We start from the raw sequence: 12,474 nt of genomic DNA, 5'->3' as shown, positions 1-12,474 counted from the left end.
AATAGACAACTTACTCATGAAGATATACAGATGGTAAATAAGCATATAAAAAGATATTCCACATCGCATGTCCTCAGGGAAATACACTGAGACACCACTATATACTACAAGACTACCTTTACCAATTCTAGTAGTAATAGCCAAAAATAGTAATAGTCAAAATCTATAACTGACAATACCAAGTGTTGGTGAGAAATTGGAGCAACAGGAACTACATTCATAGCTGGTAGGAATGTGAAATGGTACAGCCACTTTAGGATACAGTTGACAGTTCTTACACAACTAAGCATATTATTAACATACAAAATTCAGGGCCGGGGATTTAGCTCAGTGGTTCTGTTGCCTGCCTTGCAAGCACAAGGACCTGCGTTTGATCCTTGGTACAAAAGAAAAAACAAAACATACAAAATTCAGCAATCACACTTTTTGATATTTATTCAAAGGAACTGAAAACATGTCTACACAGAAAAACTTGCGTTCATTATCTCAGTGGTTCTGCCACCTACCTTGAAAGCGCAAAGTCCTGAGTTCAATCTCAGATACAAAAATAAATAAACAAACAAATAAATAAATAAAATTTTTAAAAACTTCCATTCTAATGTTTATAGCAGTTTTATTCTTAGCTACTAAAACTTGGAAGTAAACAAGAGGTTCATCAGCAGTTCAATGTATAAATAAACTGTGATACATCCATACAATGGGATATTATTCAGTACTAAAAAGAAATGAGCTATTAAACCATGAAGAGACAGCAGAAGCTTAAATGCATTTTATTAGGTAGAAGAAGCCAATTTGAAAAGGCTGATTGAGTCTACTATATGATATTATGGAAAAGGCAAAACTATAAAGATAGTAAAGAGATTAGTGTTTTCGGGAATGGCAGGATGGAAGTATATTGATCAGCTTTCCTATTGCTGGGACAAAATACCTGACACCGCAACTTAAAGGAGAGGTTTATTTTGGCTCACTGTTTCACAAGTTTCAGTCCATGTTCGTTTGGCTCCAAGACAGAGACATAATGGCATAAGGGGACAGTGGAAAAAAGCTGTTCAACTCATGGCGGCTGGAAAGCAGAACATAGAGGAAGAGTACCAGAGAGGAAGCGTCCAGGTACAGTCTCCAGGATCATATCCCCATGATCCACCCAGGCAAACTCAGAAGTGTGCTTTATTAATCCTTTCAGCATTTCTCAAGCCAATCAAGTTGATAATCAAGATTAACCTTCACAGAAGGAATGAATAAGCAAAGAACAGAGAATATCTTGCCCACTGAAAATATCTGTATGATATTAAATAATGGATATATGCCATTACAGATTTGTCCAAATACAAAGAATGTACAATACCAAGAAGGAAGCCTAATGTAAAATATGGATTTTTGAGGATTATGATTTGTCATTGAAGGATCATTAATTGTAACAAATGTAGCACTATGGCGGGCAAAATTGTTAACAGAGGAGGGCATGCACATATAAGACACAGAATGTATAAGAAATTTTTGCACCTTGCTCTTATTTTTGCTGTAAATGTAAATCTATTCTGGAGAAAATTATCTTAAAAGTAGACTACTTACGCTCATCTTTTTTCTTACTAGCACTGCAACAGCATATTATAGGGTGAAGTTGCAGACTAGACCCTAAGGACAGCAGAGCAAAAGTAACAAACAGCCATGGTGGTACCTGTGGACTCCCAATGCCATAACACTATATTCAGGCCTCTTACAAGTGACCAAATGCAACAAATAACTATTGGTTACCTAATGCGTTTAACTCTATATTACAGATATTCATTGCTTTTGTAATTAAAATAGGAAACATTAGGGACTGCAAATTTAATTATTAAAGAAAAATTTATGAAGGAGATATGAGCAAGCCAAATTTTGAGCTTATGTAGACTTTAACTTAATAAAAAGTAAGAGGAGAAAGATAAAATTGCTGAATTGCCAGTATGATCCAAGCACAGAATATATACCCGGGAAGAATGGAAGTTTCCAAGATGTAGCATCAATGAAACTGGTAAAAAAAAATAGCTTCTGATGAATATGGACAGGAAGAATGTAAAACAAAGATGGGGAAATGGCACCAACCGGATTTCCAAAAGTGAGGCAACCCAAATTTAGTTGGAGTATGACCGCATCCAAAAGAAGGGCAAAACAGAGATGAAATTGTGTGTGCTCTGCTACCAGAGTGTAAAGCACTGGTATTGTCACTGATGCTAATAAAAGTAAAAACGCCCTTGTAAATAAAGCATATGACAATTAGAGGCAGAACCTCAAGTGATCTAGTCTTCTGTGGCTTGGGGAAGAGATAGGAAGAGTTTGGGAGGGATCTGTGAGGCAGGTCAAGAGGAACTGGGAGAAATATTTCTACTGTGTATCAGAGTTACAGAAGCCTACACATTGGAGAGGGCTTCTAGGTCTTATCACTGTGGGGGTCCTACTCTAACTATGGATGAGCCAACTGAATAATCAGTTACAGAGCTGCATCTCTCTCACCTGGTCTACTCAGCATTATTGCCTGAGTCTGAGAAAAACAGGCATGTACTCAGAGCGCCCTGAAGATGAGGGGCTCATTGTCCCTGAAGGGGTTTGGGCCCACCTATAGAAAGAAGTGAAACAGGAAATCAGTACCATAGTTATAGTAAAGTACATAATGGAACAAGCAAGCAAACAAATAAGGAAAAGAGCAACAATAACAAAAAATTACGTCAATACTTCAGTAGTTTTACCTCACTATAAACACTGTACAACATAAATGTTGAGGTGCCTAAATATTTTAGAGTAATCTTAGTACACAAGTTCTCTTTATATAATTGTTTGCAATATTGTTTATTAACAGAATAGCTAGACATTGGTTAAATGAAGTAAAAAAAAAAGAAATACTTTTGATAGATATGCACCAGCCATGAAGAGTTTGCAGGATAAAAGCCAAAGATTTTGAGGTTCAATAAATATGTCTGAAAGAAATGCAGGCATCACTCATCCACCTATTAGTACATGTAAGAAGGATGACCATTAAATATCATTGAAAAAAGGACTACTTAAAATAAATTTTTACACTATTTTCTCTTAAATATTTACAGAAATTCTTAATGTTTTTAACATCATTAATATTATTTTATCTCTTTTAAACTTCTCCATATCACTTACTAGTTAAGTTTTACCAGAGTATGTAACAAGGGGGTAGGTTCTAGCTTGATAAGTAATATTTTCTGTAAAGCGCTTCAGTACTGATCATCCACCTATCTTAGTATTTACTGTGTGAAAGGTAGCATGCAGGCAAGTAGTATGAACTTATGACATAACTGTGTAATTTTCCACTCAAAAATAAAATTTTATTAAATGTCAAACATTACAAGTAGGAATATTATGAAGTACCTGCAGAACTCAGAAGTTGTGTGTGTGTGTGTGTTTGTGTGTGTGTGTGTGTGTGTGTATGGGAAGTGAGTCTGAAACTAGGAAACTGATTATTTTATTATAAGTGATCACTGTATATGTAGTCAGGTTCAGATCAATGTAAGGTACTTTTCCATGTTTCTTGGCTTTCAATCTTTTTCACTTTCCACTCACTGAATAACTGACTAATGAAATTCCTCTCCCAGATGGCCCATGTAGAATGGGTCAAACCTTGAGTAGTCAAACGTTAACTCCCTACAGGCAATATGCAAATGAGAGAGCATGTATAAAAGTCAAAGCCACACCAAATAATTCAAGAAACATTTCTTCTCAACTATGCCAAGCTAATCACCCTTAAACATACCACTCTTTTAAATCTAGAAAACTACTAAAGAATGAACACCAGATATGTAAACAGTGACTTTTGGAAATGTGCATGTGTGCCAGCTCTTCACTTCCAAATGCAGCCTTGTAACACATTCAGACATACACATTTTAAAAGGAATAATTCTGAAGAAATCAAGAAGATATTAAAAAAAAAAACACTGGAAAAACAGGCAAAAATTGGACTGATTGACTGTGCAGCAGTTGACTGTAGAGACTGTGTTGCACATTTAGAGTAATTTTCAGACCAGATGGATTTTCGGGCTGAAGGTACTAAGAACTCGACAAGTACTGGAGCTGGAGAAATGGAGCCAGTGAGATGGTGGAAGATCAAGTGAGGAGTTAAGGTGTCATTTATTATGATTTCTCTTTTCCTTCAAGAGACTTCAAAGCTTAAGAATTTATAATATGATCAGATTTTTCAAAGGGAAACAATAACAAAGGAATAAGGTGCATGCATAGGTAAAGAATAGTGAGGATGTAAAGAGCTCATTCATGGAGAAGCTTTGAATTGTCACAGGCCCTGGGCCTAGTTTACCCAGGTTCTTAGCAGTCAGGAAATCTCCAGACTTCACAGAGTAGAAGGAGAAGGAGAGAAAGAAGGAAAGAAAAATATAAAACATAATATGTGTATGCTTTTGTGTGCACGTATATATACACACATACTTAATTAAGCATGAGTTGTTATAATACTGTTCTGTTACAGAATATTCCAGCTTAGAAACATGTATACCTATATAAACACGCGTACATTCATTTTGCACTACTGAAAAACAGTTACTTGTGTTTATTCTATTAAATGGATCAGTCCTTTGCTACTGACTCAGTCCATTTGAGATGTTATCATGAAATACTTTAGACTGGAAAACTCACAAAAAAACATAAATTTATTGTTCGCAGCTCTGAAGAGAGAAATCTGAGATCAAGACAGTGGCAGGTTCACATTTGGTGGCGACCCCTGCTTGTAGATGGGATTTCTAGCTGTTTCCCCACAGATTGCAAGGGGCAAACACGTTCTTTGGGCCCTCTTTTATAAGTGCACTCATCCTATTTATGAGGCGTCTACTTCTCATGACCTAATTACCTGCCAAAGACTCCTTAATATTATATCAGTGGTTAAGATTTCAACGAATGAACTGGCGTTGAAAAGACACAGACATTCAGACTGCAGCAACTACTTTATTAGGCAATGAGCAAAGAGGCTATACTGTGCCGTCCTCAGAAACACGCTTGCTCATGATCTACTTGCTCCACCACTGTCTTTACTTTTATTTTCTTCAAGTAATGTATACATAGTTTAATAGGTTTACTTAATCACAGGCTAACCACGCCACCCTTCCAGGGAAAAAGAACACTACACTTCCCTATCCTCACCTTTTCCCCAAGTCTTGTTTCTTAGGAATACCAGTCTTCTATATTCTCAGCTATTTCTTTTTGGATTTGCCTTCACATTTAATTACAAGGCTTATGTTGCTATGTCTGTATTTTTCAACATTAAGTGTCATGTATTGGATATCCTTTGTGGAAAAAGAGAATTTGAAGAGAATTTAACTTACAGCACTACCCCAACTCATAATTTCCCCCACATCTCTCTGAAACTAGACACATCACAGTTTCTTACTAAATCAAAATAATGTGATTATAGTGTTATGACAATACATTTTCAAACCTGGCCCACAGTGTATTTTGATTACTTTTTATTTCTTGTATAAACATTTGTTTTAATAATATCAATAATTATCTTTGTGTCCTATTAGAACAAAATTTATTTTTATTTAAATCTTCACATAAAATATTTATACATACTGTATAGAGAAACACATAAGATACTAATGCATAAATAGCATCTATGTAAATACCACCCAAACCAAGAAAAAAGTCTTTCCAGAAAAATCTCATAAGAACTCCATCTCTCCCTCCTAGTCTGTTCATTCATTTTACTATAAATTGATTGCATGCTTTTTCTACATTTTATTATGTATCTTACAAACTAAAATTTATTTTTTCCTGTTTGTGTGTATGTTTAGTTTAGTTGATAATCCTAAACAATTTCAAATATAATTATTCTAATCCTTTGTAGTTTTTTGGGTTTTTTTTCTTTTTTCTTTTTTTTTTCCCCATTAAGTTTATTGGTACATTTTAGGTATACAATACAGTTACATTCATCATTGGGATCTTGTACCATTACATGAGTCTCTTGGGTCTTATTTTTTTCCCCCTTCCCTTGCCCTCCCTTCACCCCCTCCACCCTTCCCTATTTGCAAAGACCTTGTTTCCATTTTTTTCCTCTTCTCATATTTTTTCCTTTCCCTTTTTTCCCTTCCCCTACCCCTCCCAATTCCCCTGCTCTTTTAGACCTCTTCTTCCTGTTACACAATATCAGTTATACATTTTTTAAATTGCAATATTAAGATCTAAGAGACATTACCACAGATTTTACAGAATTTAAAAGGATATAGAAGGCACATTACAAAAATCTTTTTTGAAATAAATTTGACAACTTCTAGAAGTAACTTAGAAGACAAATTAATGAAACGAACTCTGGAGGAAATATAAAATTTGAATAGCACCTATTAAAGAAAGTATATTCCTAGCTTGAAAACCTACCTATATGACAACAACAGGCTCATAAACATTTTAACTGATAAATTATATCAAACATTTAAAGCAGAAAAAAGAAGGAACACTTCTCCTCTCATTTTAGGAAATCAACATTGTGCTAATCCTAAAATTGGATAAAGATAATAGAATAAAAAAGTATGAACATAGATAGAAATTTGTTTAACAAAACAAACTCTTAGAAGTCAGATATGGCAATATGTAGAAAGTGGTTTTGTTATAGGGATGACAGTGTTGGTTCAGCATTGGAAGATCCACCCTCAAAAGTCATCATTTTAACAGAAGAAAGGAGAAAGCCATATGATCCTGTCACTAGTTGGAGAAAGAGTATTGGACTAAATTCTACAGCTGTTCATGGTAAAAGCTATCAGGAGACTAGAAGTACAACAGAACCTTCTCAACAGATCAAAGACATGTACTCCATACTTCCAACAAAAACTCCTTCTATGAATGGAGACTGTACAATGCTTTCTCCCTAAAATGGGGAACAAGGGCATATATGCCTACTCTTCATCTGTCCATTAGACTTTGAAACATAGGTCTAAACCAAAATAGTCTGGCAACAAAATGACACAACTAGGATAGGATTGACACGGCAGAAGCAAAATCTTTATATGTAGATGAAATGATCATCTACAGAGAAAATACTAAGAAATTTCTAGGAGCCCCTAGAACTTGTACTTGAATTTAGCAGGATTAGAAAACACAAGGCATATATAAAAATTCAGGTCTGTGTATACTTGCTATAAATGAAGAACTGGATATTGAAATTTAAAAGTTATGTAGGAGTACAAAGGACCCAGAAAAGCCAAAAACAAAAACAAAAACAGTGTTGGAAGACATTTAGCACCCAATTTTAAGACTTCTTCTAAAGCTACAGTAATCAAGGCAGTGTTGGTGTAAGGAAAGACATACAGATCATTTGAATAAAACAGAGAATCTAGAAATAGAACCACACATATATGGTCCACTGAGTTTTGAAAGATTACTTAACATTAGCATTTTATAGACTATAAACTCAATTCAAGAACCGAGGAAGAGAGTGCCTTCAGCAAACGGCACTGGAACACCTGGTATCCGTATATAAAAAATTAACCTCAACCCTTTTTTTCCATACATGAAAATAACTTGAAGGGATCTATAAACCTAAATAAGAAAGCCTAAAAGTATGAAACTTTAAGAAGAAATTATAAGGGAAAATATTTATGAATTCAGGGTAGGCAAGAACTACCTAGGATACAAAAACCATGATGTATAAAAGAAAAAAAATTGATGAGAGTCCATCAAAATTTAGAACTTTAAATGACATCATTAAAATGAAAAGTAGTCCTTAAACAGACCATATTTACAATGCATATAACCTATGAGCAGAATATATAAAGAATTCTTAGAGCTCATTAATAGACAACCCAATTAAAATGTAGACATAAGATGATAAATAGCCAGTATAGCACAAGGAATGGTGTGCAACTCTAGAATCAGAAAAATACTAATCAGTACTATAATAAGATTGAATTATACACTCATTAGGGAGATGAAGTCAAAAGTTTTAAAATCCTTGTCATGACTTTTGCTTTTTGTTGGATTCTCCCCCTTTGTGTTTGTCATGCCCAATGGATTCATTCTGCTGGGTTTCCTGGGGTTGTGATCCTCATTGTCTTTTCCTAGGGTATTGTCTAAAATTTTTTAGAGTGCCAGTTTGTATTCATGAAGTTCCTGAGGTGCTCTTTATCATGAAAGTATCTTATTTCTCCATCAATTTTGAAAGATAGTTTTGCAGGGTACATCAATCTGGGTTGGAGAATGTTTTCCTTTAGGGCTTGAAATACATCACTCCAAGCTCTTCTTGCCTTCAGGGTTTGCACTGAGAAGTCTGCTGTGATTCTGATGGGCTTTCCTTTGTATGTGATTTGTTTCTTTTCTCTCACTTCTAGTAGAATTTTGTTCTTCTGTTGGATTTCTGGAATCCTAACTATTATATGCCTATGTGTAGATATTTTTTTATTAAAGTTATCTGGAGTCCTGTATGCCTCACTTATCTGTATGTCTAGTTCTTTTCCCCTCCTTGGGAAGTTTCCTGCCATCACTTCTGTGAAGAGTTTTTTTATGTCATCTGCACTCTCTCCTCTTTCTTCATTGACTCCAATCAGTCTTATGTTATTCTTCTTTGCATCATCTAGCAGTTGCTGGCTTGATTTCTCATGTTCCCTTACAATTTTAAAGCAATTTTTCTTTTCCTCCTCACTAATTGTAATCTTATCTTCTATATGTGAAATTCTATCCTCACATTGGTTCATTCTGCTGCACAGACTTTCAATGGAGTTTTTAGTATATGTGCTGCCAAAGCAAGCACTCGATGGAGGTTTTAATCTCTTGGAAATCTGTTTTTATCTGTTTTATGGATTCTATTTGTTTCCTATGTTGGGATTCCATCATGTTCCTCAAATCCTCTATTTTTTTATCTGTGTCCTCTCTAGATTTATTAATGATGTCTTGCACCATGAGCAAAATCTTTGCTGTTATTTGAGTAATTATTTCTGATTTCATTTTTCCCAGATCCTGTTTTGTTGCCAGTTCAGAGAGTCCAGGTGGTTGAGTATCAGAGTGTTCCATCTCGTTTCCCTTTGGGGTTGCTGTAGGTGATCTGGAAGTCTGTTTTTGAGGCTTGTTTATGTGTCTTCTCATTTCTACAGGGGGTGGTGCTTCTGGTACCCACACGGCTCACCTTCTGTGCCCTAGGAACTTGGGATGGCAGCAGAGGAGCTTCCTTTCAGGTGCTGGGACCGGCTGAGTTTCACTGCCCTAGGAGCCTGGGATGGAGGCAGGGAGCTTCCTTCCAGGTGCTGGAACCAGCTCACCTTCTTGGCCCTAGGAACCTGGGATGGTAGCGGGGGAACTTTCTCCCGGGTGCTGGGACCAGCTGAGCTTCACTGCCCTAGGAGCCTGGGATGGCAGCAGGGGAGCTTCCTTCTGGGTGCTGGAACCAGCTGAGCTTCACTCTCTAATCTTTTGTTATCAGCTATATGAGTCATAGTTGGTCCACATCCTTCTTTATAATATAGATATATAGATATTAGATATATCATATATAATATATATTCTCTTAATGTTTGGTATTATGGTTGTGTACTGCTGACTTATTGTGGTATAATTTGTACTTGTGAGATAAGCAATGGATGCTTAACAGTTATACTTACATGATTTTTCACATTGTGAAAGTTGCATTTCTCTTTCTTCATGGTATCTTTCAGTAATCAAAATTATTTTAGAGTAACTCAAGTTTTCTTTTATAGTTGGTGCTTCTTTCTCTCCTTTAAAAATTTTCTTTTGGTATTAAGAAATTTTTTCCTACTATGAAATTCTGAAGACATTCTCCTACTTTATTTTTCAGAAGACTTCTTTTCCATATATGTGTGTGTGTGTAATTTTATTAATGAGTTTTAAGTACAATGTCATTTCATTTTTCAATATGGCTATCCAATGTTCCCAGCACTTTCTCTTGAAAAAGCTCTTTTCCCAGATTTTCAAAACTATTCTTTTAAAACAAAGTAGAAGTCCCTGGGTTTATTTTTGAATTCACAGATCAGAAAGCTCAATAAACCTCAGTGCTCATAAAAACTGAAGAAAACCATCTCAAAGTACATAATAATAAAATCTCTTATAATTAATGATAAAGAGAAAAATCTATAAAGCAGCTGGTGGGGGAAGACATATCAAGTATGGTGGAACAAAAATTAAGATGATGGCACATTTCTTTTTGGAAACAATACAAGCTAGAAAACAGTGGAGGACTATCTTTAAAGTATTGCAAGAAAAATAAACTGGCAACCCAGAATCCTTTATCCAGCAGAACTTTTTTTAGTGCAGAAGGCAAGACAAAGACCTTTTCAGATGTAAAATAACTGGAAGAATTCATGACAGCAGATCTGTGTTATAAAACAATATTTAAGGAAGTCATTTAAGCAAAAAATGGTATAAAACTATGCCACTTTTATAATTGCAATAGGAATCTTGATGGACATGGTTGGGGAAACAAAAGCCAATATTAGAACCTAATTAGGAATTGATAAAATTTTTTTGTCATTAAGAAGGTCATTATAAATGTCATTTCAGCCTAGAAGGACTGACAGCCAATTGAGTGAATGGAACATTGTCTTAGTCATTTTCCTCATTGCTGGAATAAAATACCCAACACCCACAACTTAAAGAAGGAGAGCTTTATTTTGGCTCAAGTTTGTAGAGGTTCTAGTCCATAGTCAACTGGCTCCAAGGCAGGATGGCCTGACACAGGGACAAGACAGAGGAAAGTTATACATGGTATGGCAAACAGGAAGCAGAGAGAGCAAGGGAGGAGTTGGGGAAGGAGATATAACCTTGCAGGCCATGCCTTCAATGAGACTGCCCTTCCAACCAGAACCTGCCTAAAAGCAAGTCAGCCATAATGTTCCATGATCCAATCACCTTCTAAAGGCCCTGCCTATGAATACATGAGGTACTTGGGGGACACCTAGATAAAAACCATAGCAGGCCTCAAAAAAAAATTATGTTCAGATTTGTTGCATGACTTCATGGTATCTTAAAAGAAGCACATATCGTCCAAACACCAAGCGCTCCAGGGGCTTTGGGTTTGTCACTTACACCACTGTGGAAGAGGTGGATGCAGCCAGGAATGCAAGGCCACGCAAGGTGGATGGAAGAGTTGTGAAACCAAAGAGAGCTGTCTCGAGAGAAGAGTCTCAAAGACCGGGTCCCACTTAACCGTGAAGAAGACCTTCGTGGGTGGCACTAAAGAAGGTACTGAAGAGCATCACTACAAGACTATTTTGAACAGTATGGAAAAAGTGAAGTGATTGAAATCATGACTGACAGAGGCAGTGGGAAGAAGGGGGGCTTTGCTTTTGTAACCTTTGATGACCATGATTCTGTGGATAAGATTGTCATTCAGAAATACCATACTGTGAACGGCCACAACTGTGAAGTGAGGAAAGCCCTGTCGAAACAGATGGCTAGTGCTTCGTCTAGCCAAAGAGGTCCAAATGGTTCTGGAAATTTTGGTGGTGGCCGTGGAGGTGTTTTTGGGGGCAATGACAATTTCTGTCGGGGAGGAAACTTCAGTGGTCGAGGTGGCTTTAGTGGCAGCCGTGGTGGAGGTGGATATGGCGGCAGTGGGGATGGCTACAATGGATCTGGTAATGATGGAAGGAGTTTTGGAGGTGGTGGAGGCTACAATGATTTTGGCAATTACAACAGTCAATATTCAAACTTTGGACCCATGAAGGGAGGAAACTTTGGTGGCAGAAGCTCTGGGCCCTATGGTGGTGGAGGCCAATACTTTGCCAAACCACGAAATCGAGGTGGCTATGGCGGTTCCACCAGCAGCAGTAGCTATGGCACTAGCAGAAGGTTTTAATTCTGCCAGGAAACAAAGCTTAGCAAGAGAGGAGAGCCAGAGACGTGACAGGGAAGCTACAGGTTACATACAACAGATTTGTGAACTCAGCCAAGCACAGTGGTGGCAGGGCCTAGCTGCTACAAAGAAGACATGTTTTAGACAATACTCATGTGTATGGGCAAAAAAACTCGAGGACTATATTCGTGACTAATTGTATAACAGGTTATTTTAGTTTCTGTTCTGTGGAAAGTGTAAAGCATTCCAACAAAGGGTTTTAATGTAGACTTTTTTCTTTGCACCTTTGCTGTTGATTGCTAAATGTAATAGTCTGATCATGACACTGAATAAATGTGTCTTTTTTTAAAAAAAAAAGAAGCACATATCAAGCCAGGGATTTAGCTCAGTGGTTTCGCCGTCTGCTGCACAACCACGAGGACCCAAGTTCGATCTCCGGTACCAAAAAAAAAAAAGAAGCATATATCATTTACTAATATGTGGGAACTAAAATTCATCTCCATTAAAACTATTTTATAATAACTATATATATATGAATAATGCAACTTGCAGTCTCATTTTCATAGGCATCTCACATTAGAGGAGACATAAATATATTTTTTAATTAATGAGAAAATATTTGTTTAAATATTTGCACCAAATAGCTATCAATGATTATTTTAGAAATGGAA

The 12,474-nt window shown here is 36.4% G+C and overlaps 1 pseudogene; it reads left to right on the top strand.

Moving 5' to 3' along the window:
- The first annotated feature begins 10,956 nt into the window (after positions 1-10,956).
- On the top strand, positions 10,957-12,072 carry LOC101698986 (heterogeneous nuclear ribonucleoprotein A1-like; annotated as a pseudogene).
- The last annotated feature ends 402 nt before the right edge of the window (positions 12,073-12,474 follow it).

Source organism: Heterocephalus glaber, unplaced genomic scaffold, assembly GCF_053883595.1.
Source record: "Heterocephalus glaber isolate CG9 unplaced genomic scaffold, H.glaber_assembly_v1.0 deba00001097, whole genome shotgun sequence".
Taxonomy (NCBI): domain Eukaryota; kingdom Metazoa; phylum Chordata; class Mammalia; order Rodentia; family Bathyergidae; genus Heterocephalus; species Heterocephalus glaber.
This window is presented reverse-complemented; position numbering and strand designations above follow the sequence as displayed.